This window comes from Ambystoma mexicanum, chromosome 1p, assembly GCF_040938575.1.
Source record: "Ambystoma mexicanum isolate Mex_15411 chromosome 1p, UKY_AmexF1_1, whole genome shotgun sequence".
Lineage (NCBI taxonomy): Eukaryota > Metazoa > Chordata > Amphibia > Caudata > Ambystomatidae > Ambystoma > Ambystoma mexicanum.
In genome coordinates, this window is record NC_090921.1 from 1,110,890,737 (window position 1) to 1,110,904,601 (window position 13,865).

At 47.3% G+C, this 13,865-nt stretch overlaps 1 protein-coding gene across 1 annotated transcript in view; it reads right to left on the reverse strand.

Annotated features, from left to right (window-relative positions):
• LOC138448884 (zinc finger protein 567-like) overlaps positions 1–13,864 on the reverse strand; it is a 271,408-nt gene extending 257,544 nt beyond the window's left edge. The window contains exon 1 of the mRNA XM_069604727.1: positions 13,791–13,864. The gene's annotated coding sequence lies outside the window, so the exon portion shown is untranslated. The remainder of the gene's footprint in view (positions 1–13,790) is intronic.
• Position 13,865: the final 1 nt, after the last annotated feature.

A 13,865-nucleotide genomic window follows, 5' to 3' on the forward strand; every position in this document is an offset into this window, starting at 1 on the left:
CGGTAGGATCACCTGAAGAGGGGTCCTCAGGGAGTGGAAGTGGGACACTGGAGGGTGAGACGTGGTATCCCCTTCCCTATAACACTTTTTCCCCATCCTACCAGGTAGGCTACCTAGGAATTCAACACCCCCAACCCCCTTTCCCGAGACAAACACTTTCTCATGGACAGGTCACAGTGAGCGACACCCGAGCCGTATACCTGACATGTCACAACACCAGGGTCGGGCAGAGTCAGGCAATTACTGATAATTACACACAGCTGACTTCCATCAGACTCCCTCACACGGATAAAAGGCAGAGCACGAAAGCACACTCTGAGCAAGGCAAAACACATGAGCAAACAGCAGCTCCGAGAAGGCATTTTAATACGAGAAAGACAGGAAGACCAGAGAACGTTACAAAGAGGGGCGTGCCCTTGGCCTTTTTAGAGGAAAGAGACCACTACTTTCATGAAGCCTCGAGGACAGGAAACGTAAGGCCCAGAGATAAACCGGAAGAAAGCTTCATTGTGTGTACAAGCAACCCCAGGCTTTCCCGCATCAACAGCCGAGGCTGGGAGGAGCGATTGCCGCAATGGTACGGTCCTTGGCTCCGACAAGACATCTGCTTTGATAAAGTCAACACAGTAGGGGAGACCGTTAGCAAACCGGTCTGTGTTAGAAGCAAGATTGCAAGCAGCAACATTGTATGAAGGAATTAACAGGGAATAAGTTACAAGGCGTGCATGGCGAGCGACGCAAGTGTAATTAAGAATCCAAGGAATACTTGAACCTTGTAAAACAAGGCAGATACCGTATACAGAGTGGTCCGGTGCCACGTTGGTGCCCATTCGAAAGCCTCTGCATGGTATCCAACAATAAGGAGTAATATTTGTGAATTGTGAAATCAAAGTGGTCCTGCAACGGGTCAAGTCAAACCCTATGCACATTCGAAAGTCTTCAATAACTAATGTGAACTGTAATTGGTCTGAGCCCAGCCGAGGAAGACTAATTGTGAGAAGGGGATCTGGACCGGGCTGAGGGAGATCCGGGGTGACCCGTGAGTCACCGGCCTATGTAAATATTTGGAAAGGAACTTTGTTTGTTCAACACATCAGGCCCTCTGAATCAAGAGACTTTGATTAAGTAAGAGACTTGGGCATAGAAGGTCCTGATACTTGTAACAGAACTGTGTTCACGTGCTGAAGAAGTCCAAGAGTGTGCTATGCTCGAGTGAACCGCCTTGTCCCATGCTGAAAACGTGAGGAAGGGAGGCCAGCAGCCTACACATCCTGAATTATCATTTTGTGAACACTCTTTTTCATGAACATTTTCCCACACTACTAGCAAATTAGCAGTAAGGATTGGCAATAGGTTTTTTAGTATAGGCCCTTTTAATTCTAATGAGACTCCACTAGGCCTGCATTATTATTATTTGATGGTCGTAGCTTGCTCCCATATTAGATTTAGGATTAGATAGGCGTTTATCACACCCTTAGAAAAAGGTTCAATAAACACCCTTGAACTGTGGACACTTGTGTCTGTCTTACTTTGATACCATGCCTTCCTTACAGGCTCCCAGACCTTTGTATATATGTTCTTCGAGGTACCTGGCAAAAGCTGGCCACAGATATCGAGGGTAGCTATTTAGCACATCAGTGTAGCCTAGAAGAGCATCATAAGCTTGACTTTGACAGCTACCAGGGGCTCTTTTTGACTCTGTATGCCAGCTGGTGCAACACAAACACACCTGAGTGGCTCAGTGTTGTTTAAGAATTAAAAATCATAGTGGTGATATAGTGAAGTCGATAGTCAGGATCTGCACTTCAAATCTTTGTTTCTTTGTTTTGTCTTTGTTTTGTCTTTGAGTCACTTATATTGCCTCTATCAACACAATCTTTGAAAATGAAAGTCCATTCAGCTACAGATGCTCATTGAGAGGGACAATGTTTTACATTATCAGTTAGGCTCAGACCCGTTATAACACAGTCATAAACAATGTTAAAGTTGTGGTGGCTTTCACCACCAGAATAGTCACAGAAAACAAAAATCCAACTCCTAAGGAAGACGTACCAATTAGTCCTGAAGGGACTCTTCAAATCGCAACAACTACCAATCGCATGCAAACATTCTTAAGGCCTATAATATTCCCTGTGATTGCCAATCTCTACTATGAAACACTGGCTCCTCTATGCCAACCCCAGAGTTAACATACACCAGCATCCTGATGACACCGACTTGTAGAGGACATTATCTTCATCAGACAATGGTATTAGCGATCGCAAATCATGTCTTTCCCTCAGCAAATCATAGATAATGAGTGCCTCTCTGTGGCGGAAAAACACAAACATAGGATCAATACACATTTCTAACACTAATCACTTTTACATCCAGACCCTCGAGTCACTCGTCCATTTCTCTTGTAATTCAAAAGGAGTTCAAAATCTTAGCTCTGCCTAGGATTGGGGCTTCAATGCCCCCCTACTACGATTAATTCTCATATTCCAAAGCAAGGTACTCGATCGCCAAAAATGTCCTCCCACTTCGGAAGCTCATCTTCCCATCAAAACTTGTACAAAGTCCATTGTTATAATGAATTTACCAACACAATACAATACAGTAAACTAGAATACAACACAATAAAGCAGAAAGTACAGAAGATTTGAAATGCTGCTGTGCGATTGTTCTACTGGCAAAACTGAATTACTCGGTCGGTCAGCTGAGGGAACGCCACATCATACATAGCCCATTTCACTTGGGAGATGCTTGGCCAGTCCTGTATTTTTTCTTTGCATTATTTAATTAGGAGTTAAGATGGTTCCGTTTTAAAAAAAAAGACAAGTCCAACAATCCAAAGAAAAAAACAAAGCTGCACAAGCATCTCCAAACTGGAATGGGGCATGTTGGCATTTATCCTTTAAGTGTGTTCTATAAAATGTAGTGAGGCGTGTAACTCTGAACTTTTAATAGACCATTTGAAGCCTTTTTAACATCCTCATACATGCCTCAGTCCAGGCCCATGTTAGGGTCGTTCAGCTTTGCAATTGAAATGGACCACCCACAACTTGGGCGGGGTGGCGATGGGAGGTGTCACTCAGACAAAGAAAGATTGTCTTAAATTGTGAGTTAGGACATTGGCTCCCTGGCTTCTCCTGCTCCGTGATAATCTGCAGCCACTCATTCCTTCATCTAGGATTTGGCCACAGAATGAAGCCCCGAGATAGGGCTGATGATATGCACCAGTTCTCACAAACTGTAGGATAGGTCAGGTTAAATTGTGCCACTGGCCAAATACTAATGTAACCCTTGACCCAGTTAGGGTCTGGCTACATTCGGATTACATTGATTTAACACCTGACTGTGGTATAGAAGAAAGGTCTCAGAAGCGTCCTGACGCTCCGACGTCAGGAAAAATAATAGAGCTGGTGTAGAGATATTGCGAGAGTCACCAACTCTCGTGAGATCTCGCTTTGGTGGCGAGGACCGCTTCGCGCGCATTACGGGAGCACCAGAGGATGCGACAAGACGCCTCCTGCCGGCTCCTCCAAGATTAGGGCCTGGGGGCTCGCACCACGAGACATTTTAGTCCCACAGCCCTGCAACAGTTATTAGGTACGTTTGCCTAGCCTTCAGGTTCTGTATTACTTACATGTTCCTGGCAGATGTCCACTGTGCAATAAAAGACATCCAGCCAGTCATCACGCCTCCTGTCATCTGTGCAAGCGTTTACTACATAAATTGGCGACGAGGATCACCACTGCAACCCACGTGGGAACATGCAAGGAGCGACGCCGCCACCCCCCTTCCTGCAAACTCCAGGTAAACCCGCCATCCCGTGGCCGCAATGGCAACCCCTTTTCACGACATATGTAGAGGCGCTAGGAGGGGCAGGATTTTCAGCGGCACGGCGTAGGGCTATGTTACTTAATGCCCTAGGAGTGGAAGGACAGCGGGTGTTTGAGAGTCTCACCCCGATCCCGGTGGCAGGGGACAACGATGACGTCTTTAAGGAGGCAGTTAGGAGAATAGTGAAGAGATGTGCCAGTAAAGAGAACACGGTGTTGCACAGAATACGCTTTTACACCCGCAGACAAGAAATATCTGAACCTGTCGACGATTACGTCACCAAGCTGCGAGAACTGGCGGCGCTGTGCAGTTTCGGCAACAATGCTGAGAGCCTCATCTGCGACATGTTGACAGTCCACACTAACAGCAGAAAAGTTCAAGATAAATTCATTATGGAGAAAGAATTACAATTGGAGAAGGCGATCGAAATTGCCAGAGCGGTTGAAGAAACGGCGTGAAGACGAAAAGAACTCACGGGAACCCACAGTTCTGCTGAAATCCAAGCAGTCACATTTCACTCAAAGAAAGAAAGACAGACACCCGACACAAGAGAGGGGAGAGGAGGTAAGAAAGAACCTCTGAAATGCCACAGGTGCACCAGCACGAAACACCTGGCGTTCGATAGGGAGTGCCCAGCTAGAGACAAGGAGTGCTCCATCTGCAAACGCATTGGCCATTTCTCGTTGGTATGTCGGTGGAGGAACAAGAAAGTTACCAGTGTAAACACGGATCACAACAGGGAGCGAGAATCGTCCTCAGAAGATGAGGGGAGACCCACAGTCATTATGGTAAACAGCACAAGGGCAAGAAGAGAAAAGCCCCATTGCACAATCAAAATTGACAGCCGCGAAACAAGAGTTATGGCGGACTCTGGTTCGGACCTCACCATAATACCACTACGGACATATTAGGAAATGGCGGGAAAAGAAAAGGTCCAAGTTCTCACCACACGACACAAACCCACAGTATTTGGAGGGGCGTCAGTTGAACTACTGGGATATATCAAAGGGAAGGTGGAGTTTAAAGGAAGAGAAACCACCACCAGAGTGTATTTCAGCCACGAAGGCCCAGCGGTACTGGGATGGGACGACCAAGACAAGCTCAAAATCAAACTGGACCCCAGCACAGAAGACCAGGTACTGTCTGTCTGCATGAGGAATGGGCCCATTGTCAAGAGTGACTACCCAAAACTTTTCTCGGAGGAGCCGGGTCACATCAAGGGCTTTGTCCATAAAATAATGCTCAAAAAGAATGCCGTCCCAGTCAAACATCGAGTGAGGCCTGTGCCAGCAACCGCAAGAGACACTCTCAGGGATCAATTGGACAAAATGAGAGCGGAGGGTGTCATTGAAGAAGCAGAAGCGTCAGAATGGCTGAGCCCAGTAGTGCTGATAAAGAAACCGAACTCGCAAGAGCTAAGGGTGTGTATAGACCTTCGCAGTTTTAACTTAGAGGTCATCACCGACAACTACCCACTACCGAGCATAAAGGAACTCATTTTGTTGATGAAGGAAGCCAAAATTTTCTCAAAACTGGATATGAGAAACGCATACCACCAAATACAATTGCATGAAGAGTCAAAACCCCTCACAGCATTCATCACACCATTTGGCACCTATCAGTTCACCAAGATGCCATTCGGGTTATCGTCGTCAGCGTTTCAACGCATGATGGATGTCTTGTTACGAAAGGTCAAAAACGTCGCATATTTCCAGGACGACATCCTTGTGTACGCAGGGGATGAACAAACGCATGACGCCACATTGAAAACTGTCCTGACTAAGTTGCAAGAAGCAGGGGTGAGGCTACGCTATGAAAAAAGCGCATTCAAAGTGAAAGAGGTCGAATACTTGGGGTACAAAATCTCAGAAAAAGGGATCAGTCCCAAACAAAATCTGATGCATGCAATCATAAAAGCACCGGAACCTACCAGCAAAGACGAAGTAAGATCATTTCTTGGACTGGCAGAGTATTACGCAAAATTTATCCCCATGTTCTCTGAAACCTCAGCACCACTCCGTGACCTACTCATAAAAGGTTCGGTATTCTCGTGGCAAGAACCCCAGAAGAAGGCGGTTGAAAGTATAAAACGGCACATCATGGAAGCGCTGTGTTTACAGCCATTTAACCCAAAGTGGGATACAGTCATCACCACTGTGCATATGGACTAGGAGCAGTTCTTACGCAGAAGAAGGGGGACACGGAGCATGTGGTAGCCTTTGCCTCGAAGGCCTTGTCCTCGGCGGAACAGAACTACTCTACCATAGAAAAGGAAATGTTGGCGTGCGCATGGGCGGTAGAACATTTTAGAACATATGTGTGGGGCACGAAATTCAAATTGGTGACAGACCACAAACCCCTCATCCACATGCTCAGCCCGGGAGGTACCAAAGTGTCCACACCCAGATTGGCACGCATTGCAGCAAAACTGCATGAATACACGTTTGAAGTGCAGCACATATCAGGGTGGAAGAATTTGCAGGCTGACTGCATGTCTAGATTGCCAGAAGGTAAAGACAAGGCCACCACGTTTCTACAAGGAGAATGCATAGTGGCATCTATCACCGATATAAAAGCACCTGATTATATGGAACTCAGCGAGAAACATTGGCTGGAAGAGGACAGAAAAGACCCGGCCATGGCGAAAATCCGTGAGCGGATCAACGAAGGGTGGCCAGGTGAAGAAATGGTGCCAGAAAGTATGAGACCCTATTGGAGGATGGCCGAAGAGATATCTGAAATGGACAGAATAATAATGAAGACGGACCAGATAATCCCACCTGTAGGCATGAGGAGCACCATTCTATGCAAAGCCCACGCTGGACACCTGGGAAACACGATGACCCGGCGCAGAGTCCGGGAGGCCTACTGGTGGCCGTCCATGGACCAAGAGATTCGCACCATGATAGAGCGCTGTCATGAGTGCCTCAATAGCGACAAAAGACTGAAACTCAGACAGGCACCCCTAATTCCCACAGAAGTACCAGAAGCTGTGTGGTCAAAAGTGGACATAGACTTTATAGGACCTCTGGAAGCGATGGCACCAGAACATCGGTACGGCATAGTGCTGGTTGATTACCTATCTAAGTGGGTCGAGGCTGAGTTTGTCCCAAACATTACCACAGCGACGGTAATTGAAGTCCTCACGGAAATTTTTCAAAGAGAAGGCCTCCCCAAGGAAGTAGTAACAGACAATGGGGTACAACTGATCTCACGGGACATGGAACAATTCCTAAGAAAGCACAATATATGCCAAAAGAAGGCGGCCTTGTATCATCCCCAAGCCAATGGGCTTGTTGAAAGGGCCAACAGGTTCATTAAGGGAGCAATCCAACTAGCCACGGCTTCTGGGATGGACCCCCTAAAAACTACCAAGGAGGCCATAGCGGCCCACAGACTCACTCCAAACGGAATAACGCAAATATCCCCGTTTAGAATGTTGATTTGGAGGAGTGCAGCCCCCACGCTCATACCACCATGGTTATCCAAAGTTAGAGAAGATGAAGCAGTGGACATATCAGAAGTGGTGTGGAGAATTGAAAACAGCAAGGCACGCATGAAAACATGGAGTGACCAAAGAAGAAGAACCAAGCAAGCGTCAGACATTGGAGGGGGAGATTGGGTCAAAATAAGACTACCAAAAAAGGACCAAATCATGGGCTCTCGGTTCAGCAGACCCACCAAAGTGGTCCACAGGGGAACGAACCATGTCCGCACCGAGGACGGGCGCACATGGAATCTGGAAAGAGTAGCCCTATATCAGAAGAGACAAGAAAGAGCAAGAACCCCGGAGAGACCACATGCCGAAGAAGGAATAGACAATGAGCGAAGGGAACAACGGGAGCCCGAGAGAAACGACAAAGAAAGGGAAGAAACAGAGATGGAACCGGGATCGCCCATGCCAGAATCCGAACAGGAGCAACAGGAAGATCGCAGTGGAAAGGGTGACCGGCCGAGAAGAGAGCACAGAAGACCGGTGAGATACAGTGACTATGTTATGCAATGAACTTCCTCTTTCCGTACCAAAGGGAGGTGTGTAGAGATATCGCGGGAGTCACCAACTCTCGCGAGATCTCGCTTTGGTGGCGAGGACCGCCCCCGCGCACTTCGCGCGCATTACGGGAGCACCAGAGGACGCGGCAAGACGCGTCCTGACGGCTCCTCCGAGATTAGGGCCTGGGGGCTCGCACCACGAGACATTTTAGTCCCACAGCCCTGCAACAGTTATTAGGCACGTTTGCCTAGCCTTCAGGTTCTGTATTACTTACATGTTCCTGGCAGATGTCCACTGTGCAATAAAAGACATCCAGCCAGTCATCACGCCGCGTAAACGGGTTAGTCAGCAGCTTACAAGTTAACCTCTTGTGTCCATGTCACATATTGTTCAGCAGCCAGGCCATTGAGGTCCCCATCCAACAGTGGGGTTTCCTGCCCACATGTCACACTGGAGACGAGGATGGGATTAGATCTCCATATCAACTGATCCTCCCGGAGCTGAAGAGGTGAAGCAAACCTGCAGAGAAAGCACGGGAAGAGCGCCACCTGGTGGCTGATGATCAGCACCGCACCCAGGTGAGAGAAAACAGAATAAATCTCAATAGCCACAGTGCCAGCTCAGGAAACACACACTCAATAGAATAGAAGCAGACAGCGCACCGCCCCGCCTAACAAATAAAACAGTTAGAAAGCCCCTGCAACCTCCATCAGGGGCAAGATAACATAAGACCACCCGGAACATTACAAAAGGAGCACGCTGTAATCAAGTCAGAAGAACAACAAGCGACAAGCCCCCGCAACCCTGGAGCCTCGGGAGAAACCTCCAACCCGCTGGCGGCGCAAGGGGAGAGAAGCCCATGGCATGACTCCGCCCAAGGAGCTTTCATGAATCCATATGAAGGGGGGATATTCGCTGGGAACTTTGGCTCCAGCAATTTGAATTACACATAATATCCAAAAGGATTGTGGCCAAGGAGGAGAAGCGCACACTCCTTATACTCAATTTAAGGCACGCTCGCATTACGACCCTTTCACACAGTACCGTCCAGAGGCCAGGAAGATGACTACCAAGCAGCAAGAAGCGCATTGAATGGGAAATTTCAGCCACAACGGAAACCAGATTACGAGCGTTTTCAGCTGAGCCTAGCAAGGCAGCAGCCGACAGAAACAATTCATGATTTTTATTCAAGAATTCAAGAAATGGCCATAGTGTGCAAGTTTCGCAATTAAGAGTTTTCCGTACAACAGCAAATAATCCACGACATACGATCCGAGAAGCTTCGGAGAGACATTCTATCTGAGAGGAACATCCCACTAGACCACATTTTAGAGATGGGCCACCAGAGAGAGAGAACAGAAACACAACGGGCCGTGATGGAAGCACCCATCAGTCGTCTGCCGATAGACGCAGAGCCAGAAACAGCAGCCATCGCAGCGGTCAACGCCAGGAAGCGCCCACCAAGAGGAAAGCCCACTCAACCAAAGAACATGCAAATGGTGTGGCGGAGCATGGTACCGTGAAGAACCCTGCTCGGAAATCGGAGCCACGTGCCGGAAGTGCGGCAAACTCAACCGTTTCGCCTCAGTCTGTCTCAGTGGCAGGCCTCGAAGAGTAGGAGCAGAAGCCCCCTCACAAGAGCAACACCAACCAAGAACCAGTCCGAAAGCAAACCGGAAGAGCAAAGTGAGAACAATCGAGTAAGGAACAAACACAAGAAGCAGTGAGAGTGAAGCAAGCGAGAGTTCAGGCGACAAGTCACCCCAAAGACGACACGCAGGTTACCACAAACGACACTCAGAAAAGATACACCTCATTTCAGCCATGGTACCACACAGGAAGTCTGAAAAGACGACATGGAAATCACAGCCAACTTGCACGGTGCTCATGAATGGCATGCCAACCAGAGTGATCATTGACACTGGGGCGACAGGCAACGTTCTACAACTCACCAGACTCTCGACCATGCAAGTGAAACCCGCATTGCAACGCAAGACCGTCCGCCTGTACGCCTTTGGGAGCAAAACACCTCTCCCAGTAAAAGGATCCTTTAAAGCGGATGTAGTATACAAGGAAGAAGCCTGTACCAGATTCTATGTGGTAGACGCTGGTGTTGAGGCCCTACTGAGCTGCAGAACAGCAGAGAAACTGTGCATCATCCATTTTGCCCTCCAAATCCGATAAACAGAGTTAGACAATATCATCGCATGGCACTCAAAACTCTTTAAAGGCATCGATTGCCTCAAGAACAGGACAGTAAAGCTTCACATTGAGCAGTTCATCGAGCCAAGAGCAGTCCAGCATCAGAGAGTGCTGTTTCACATACGAGCGGCTGTCGAGCAGGAACTGAAAAAATGTGAAGATCTCCACATTACAGAGAAGACTCGGCACCTGGCCCCTGGATCTCTCCGATGGTAGTAACCAACAAACCCAAGCAGCCAAACGCACTGATATGAGACTCCCAAACCTCGCAATCGAACAGGAATGCCACATTACACCAACGATTGATGAATTGATTGTTGACCTCACCGGAGCAACGATGTTCAGCAAGCTAGATCTAAGATCTGGCTAACACCAGATCCGGCTAGCAAAGGAGTCTCGATATATAATAGCTTTTTCATCTCACCTGGGACTCAGATGATATCGCCCATTAAACTTCGGCATTTCATCAGCGGCAGATGTTTTTCAACATGAAATCCAGAAAGTCCTGCAAGACCTACCGGGAACAACAAATGTGAGTGACGATATCCTGGTCTACGGCACATCTGAGAAAGAGCACAACGCGTGGCAAGCCGCTGTTCTGGCGCGTCTGCTCTAACTCTGCACGCTGAGAAATGTGAATTCAGAAAAACAAAACTTTCCTTCTTCAGATATACATTCAACACGAGAGGAATGTCCCCCGATCTAGCTAAAGTGGCCGATATACAGAACGCTTGTCCAACAACCACTGTGTCAGAGGTGCAAATCTTTATGGGAATGGCGTCATACTGCAGTCGTTTCATCCCTGACCTGGCAACCACTGCAGCCCCACTCTGACACCTGACACGAAAAGACATCCCCTGGACCTGAGGCCCAGAACAGGAAGAAGCGTTTCAGAAAATCAAGGACACATTAAAGTACCCACGTGCATGGGAAAATAAAAACACATACACGGCAACCTTTGTTTAAATACAGTTTCTTTACTATGAGTGTGAATTGGTGCTTTGTTATTGCTTACCTTAGGATTTTTGGTTGGACCAAGCCCCCCTTTCTGTAGGCGGGCACTTGGAATCTTCAGGACTAAGGACAATGGCCAGGTCTCGCCTGTCCTCCTGGCAGGCCCTCTATTAGAAGAACAGAGGCAACAATGAAAAAAATGTTTCTGAAGATAAGGATTAAAGAAGTGGGAGCACTGTTCCATGGATCCGTCGGGGGCTGTGGCTTCAAGCACTACCCAAGGGCATTAAGGAACATTGATGTGTCAGGCTGTGTATGCAAGGATTGAGCCAGACGAGAACTGAAGTATTGGGCTGTGTGTTCGGTGCAGCCTAGGTGACGGCCGTGTCCCAGCAACATGATTAATATAGCCCTCGGGGAAGGTGGTGTCCCGGTCTGCATATGTCAGGAGCGGCCTGGGTAAAAAAAAAAACAGAGCCATACAAGTGGAAGCTACGGGTCCCCATTCCTTCGGGGCTGCCAACGTGACGGGACACCCTGTGGGATACCAGCCCGCCCCAGGCCAGACAGGGTTGGGTGTGGGGAGAGCAGCTAAAATCCCCAGGATCCATCAGTTGGGCGGCCCTGGTGAAGAGGCGGCTCGCAAGCACAATTTATATGCCCCAGGACCAGATGGGCCGTTGCCATTGAAGAGGAGTGCACCTGTCACCACAGGGCAGCTAGCAGAGAGGAGCAGCAGGCGCATTTTGCATAGTGACAGGGGCGGGCCTGCTCTCTTGAGAACCACACATGTGCACTGACATGGAGCAAGTATGCCCCACCCCCAGAGCAAGCTTTCCGTCAGAGGCTGCGGTAAGACACTTTTCTGTGAATGGAACGGAGAAGGTAAGCTGCATGAGGATCAAAAACCAGCAAGGTTGAAACTTTAAAGGCATAATATTAAGCCCCATTCAAATAAGGAACTGGGGAATCTGCAACCCCTCGACAGCCACCCACGGCGGTGCGGGGAAGAGCTGGAACAGAGTCATGCTTATATTTCATACTGTACTTCCGGACTCATTTCTAAACAGACATCAATTTGAAGTAATGGTGGCTCAGTGCAGCAGCCTAATGTTACTGTTACTACATACATACAAAAATCGAGGACAGAATTGGCCCAGCCATGTGCAAATCGGTATGCAGCGTTTATAACGAATGAAAAAATATCTACAGTGTTGTCGATATTTTCATTCTTTTATTTAAATGCACTATCCAACATATTCCCCAAATATTCTAGGACTGGAGTTAGTATATAAAATTACACCAGTGCTAAAATATGTTGTGGAGGATGTTTGGTGCAATGGTAGCAGCCCTGCCCGAACTGCCAGACCAGGTCCCCTCTGCACGGAAAAACAAGCAGCCCTAGACATGTTTCGCCCTTGTTGGGCCTCCTCAGTTCATATGACTGGACCCTTTTGCAATGGCGGAGATGGGCTAAAAAACGGTGGTGTGGAAGGTTGCCCAGAGCAATGCCAGTGGTTCAGATTAATTCAAAATCTTCCACCCATCACTTATTTGGGGTCGTGTTATATTAGTAAAGCCCTAATACACCTGAAATGCATTTCAACAATGTGTTGTGTGGGTGCATGTTTATTTTCCCATGCAGATGCTTTAATGTATCCCTGTCAGATAGTAACAATGTAAACTCCTAGTAACCATGCCTTTATTGTACCAGGAGTTACATATTCCCTAAGAAAGCACCAGTCCTCACAAACTAAACTCTGTCACTGGCCAAAGACAGACCTGGTTTTGGGCGGCAGACAGGCGTCCAATAATAAGAGGCATATGTTGCCCCGATTTTGGATATTTCAAGTGAGGCAGTGAATAAGGTTGGAGATTGAAGTTCAAGATGGGGCTCATGTTATGCAACCTTAATCATGAAACAAGGAAAATCTCACATTGGAATGTGCATTAGGAAACACATTCTCTGTTACAAGTATGTACCAGACAGATGCTTTCCTCCCCGTAGTCCTTAACCAACGTTGCACTGAATTCACACTTCCCTTTCTGTATAATATATATTAATTGTATGATATGTGGTTCAGGGGGTACAACACTGTACTAACACTGCGTGTGCCCCAAAACCATATTTACTATTTTTGCACTCCCCTTTTGCATTTAAAAACATTAAACTATACTAGATCAATGCATATATGTTCTTAAACTATGCATGTGCGTTTTGCAAACCATAGGCAAGCCTCCTATCCCCATCCAAATATCATTTTGGAAATTAACCTTGCATATTCTCTGCCATCCCTGTCCCTTGTCCTTCGGAAGATACCCGACCAGTTCTTTTCTTTGGGACTTGTAGTTCCTGACTTACGATTGGAAAAAACTACATGTAAAAGAATGCACATTCAAGATGAACATCCAATGAGCCCAAATGGGCCATGTTGGTATGTAAGTTTCACTGTTCTTTAAAGTTGCTTTTTTACTTGTTATTCCATTCCTTTGGCGAACAGTTCGCTTTACATATGCCTATAACAATGATATGTGGTGCATAAAGATAATTTTCTGAACCCAGCAAATATTATTTTCTTTGGCTCGCTATCTGCTTTCAGAAATGCACTGCATATTCTAGGCTTGACCTACATAAAACCATTATGAAGAATAACGCTCAGTGAGAAAAACAATTACGAGCTCATTTTCCTGCAATGTAGAACATGCAACGAATATGCAAAGTACGTGACAAGCACAAGCACAACGCGTTGACAATCCTACAGCTGGATACCGTTTAGTGCTGAACACAGTGATGCTCACATTCTCAAAGACTTACCACCCAAATTACATGAATGGCTCCATATAGTGACCATCAGAAGAATGGACCTAAGAAAGCGTCCTCGTCACGTGC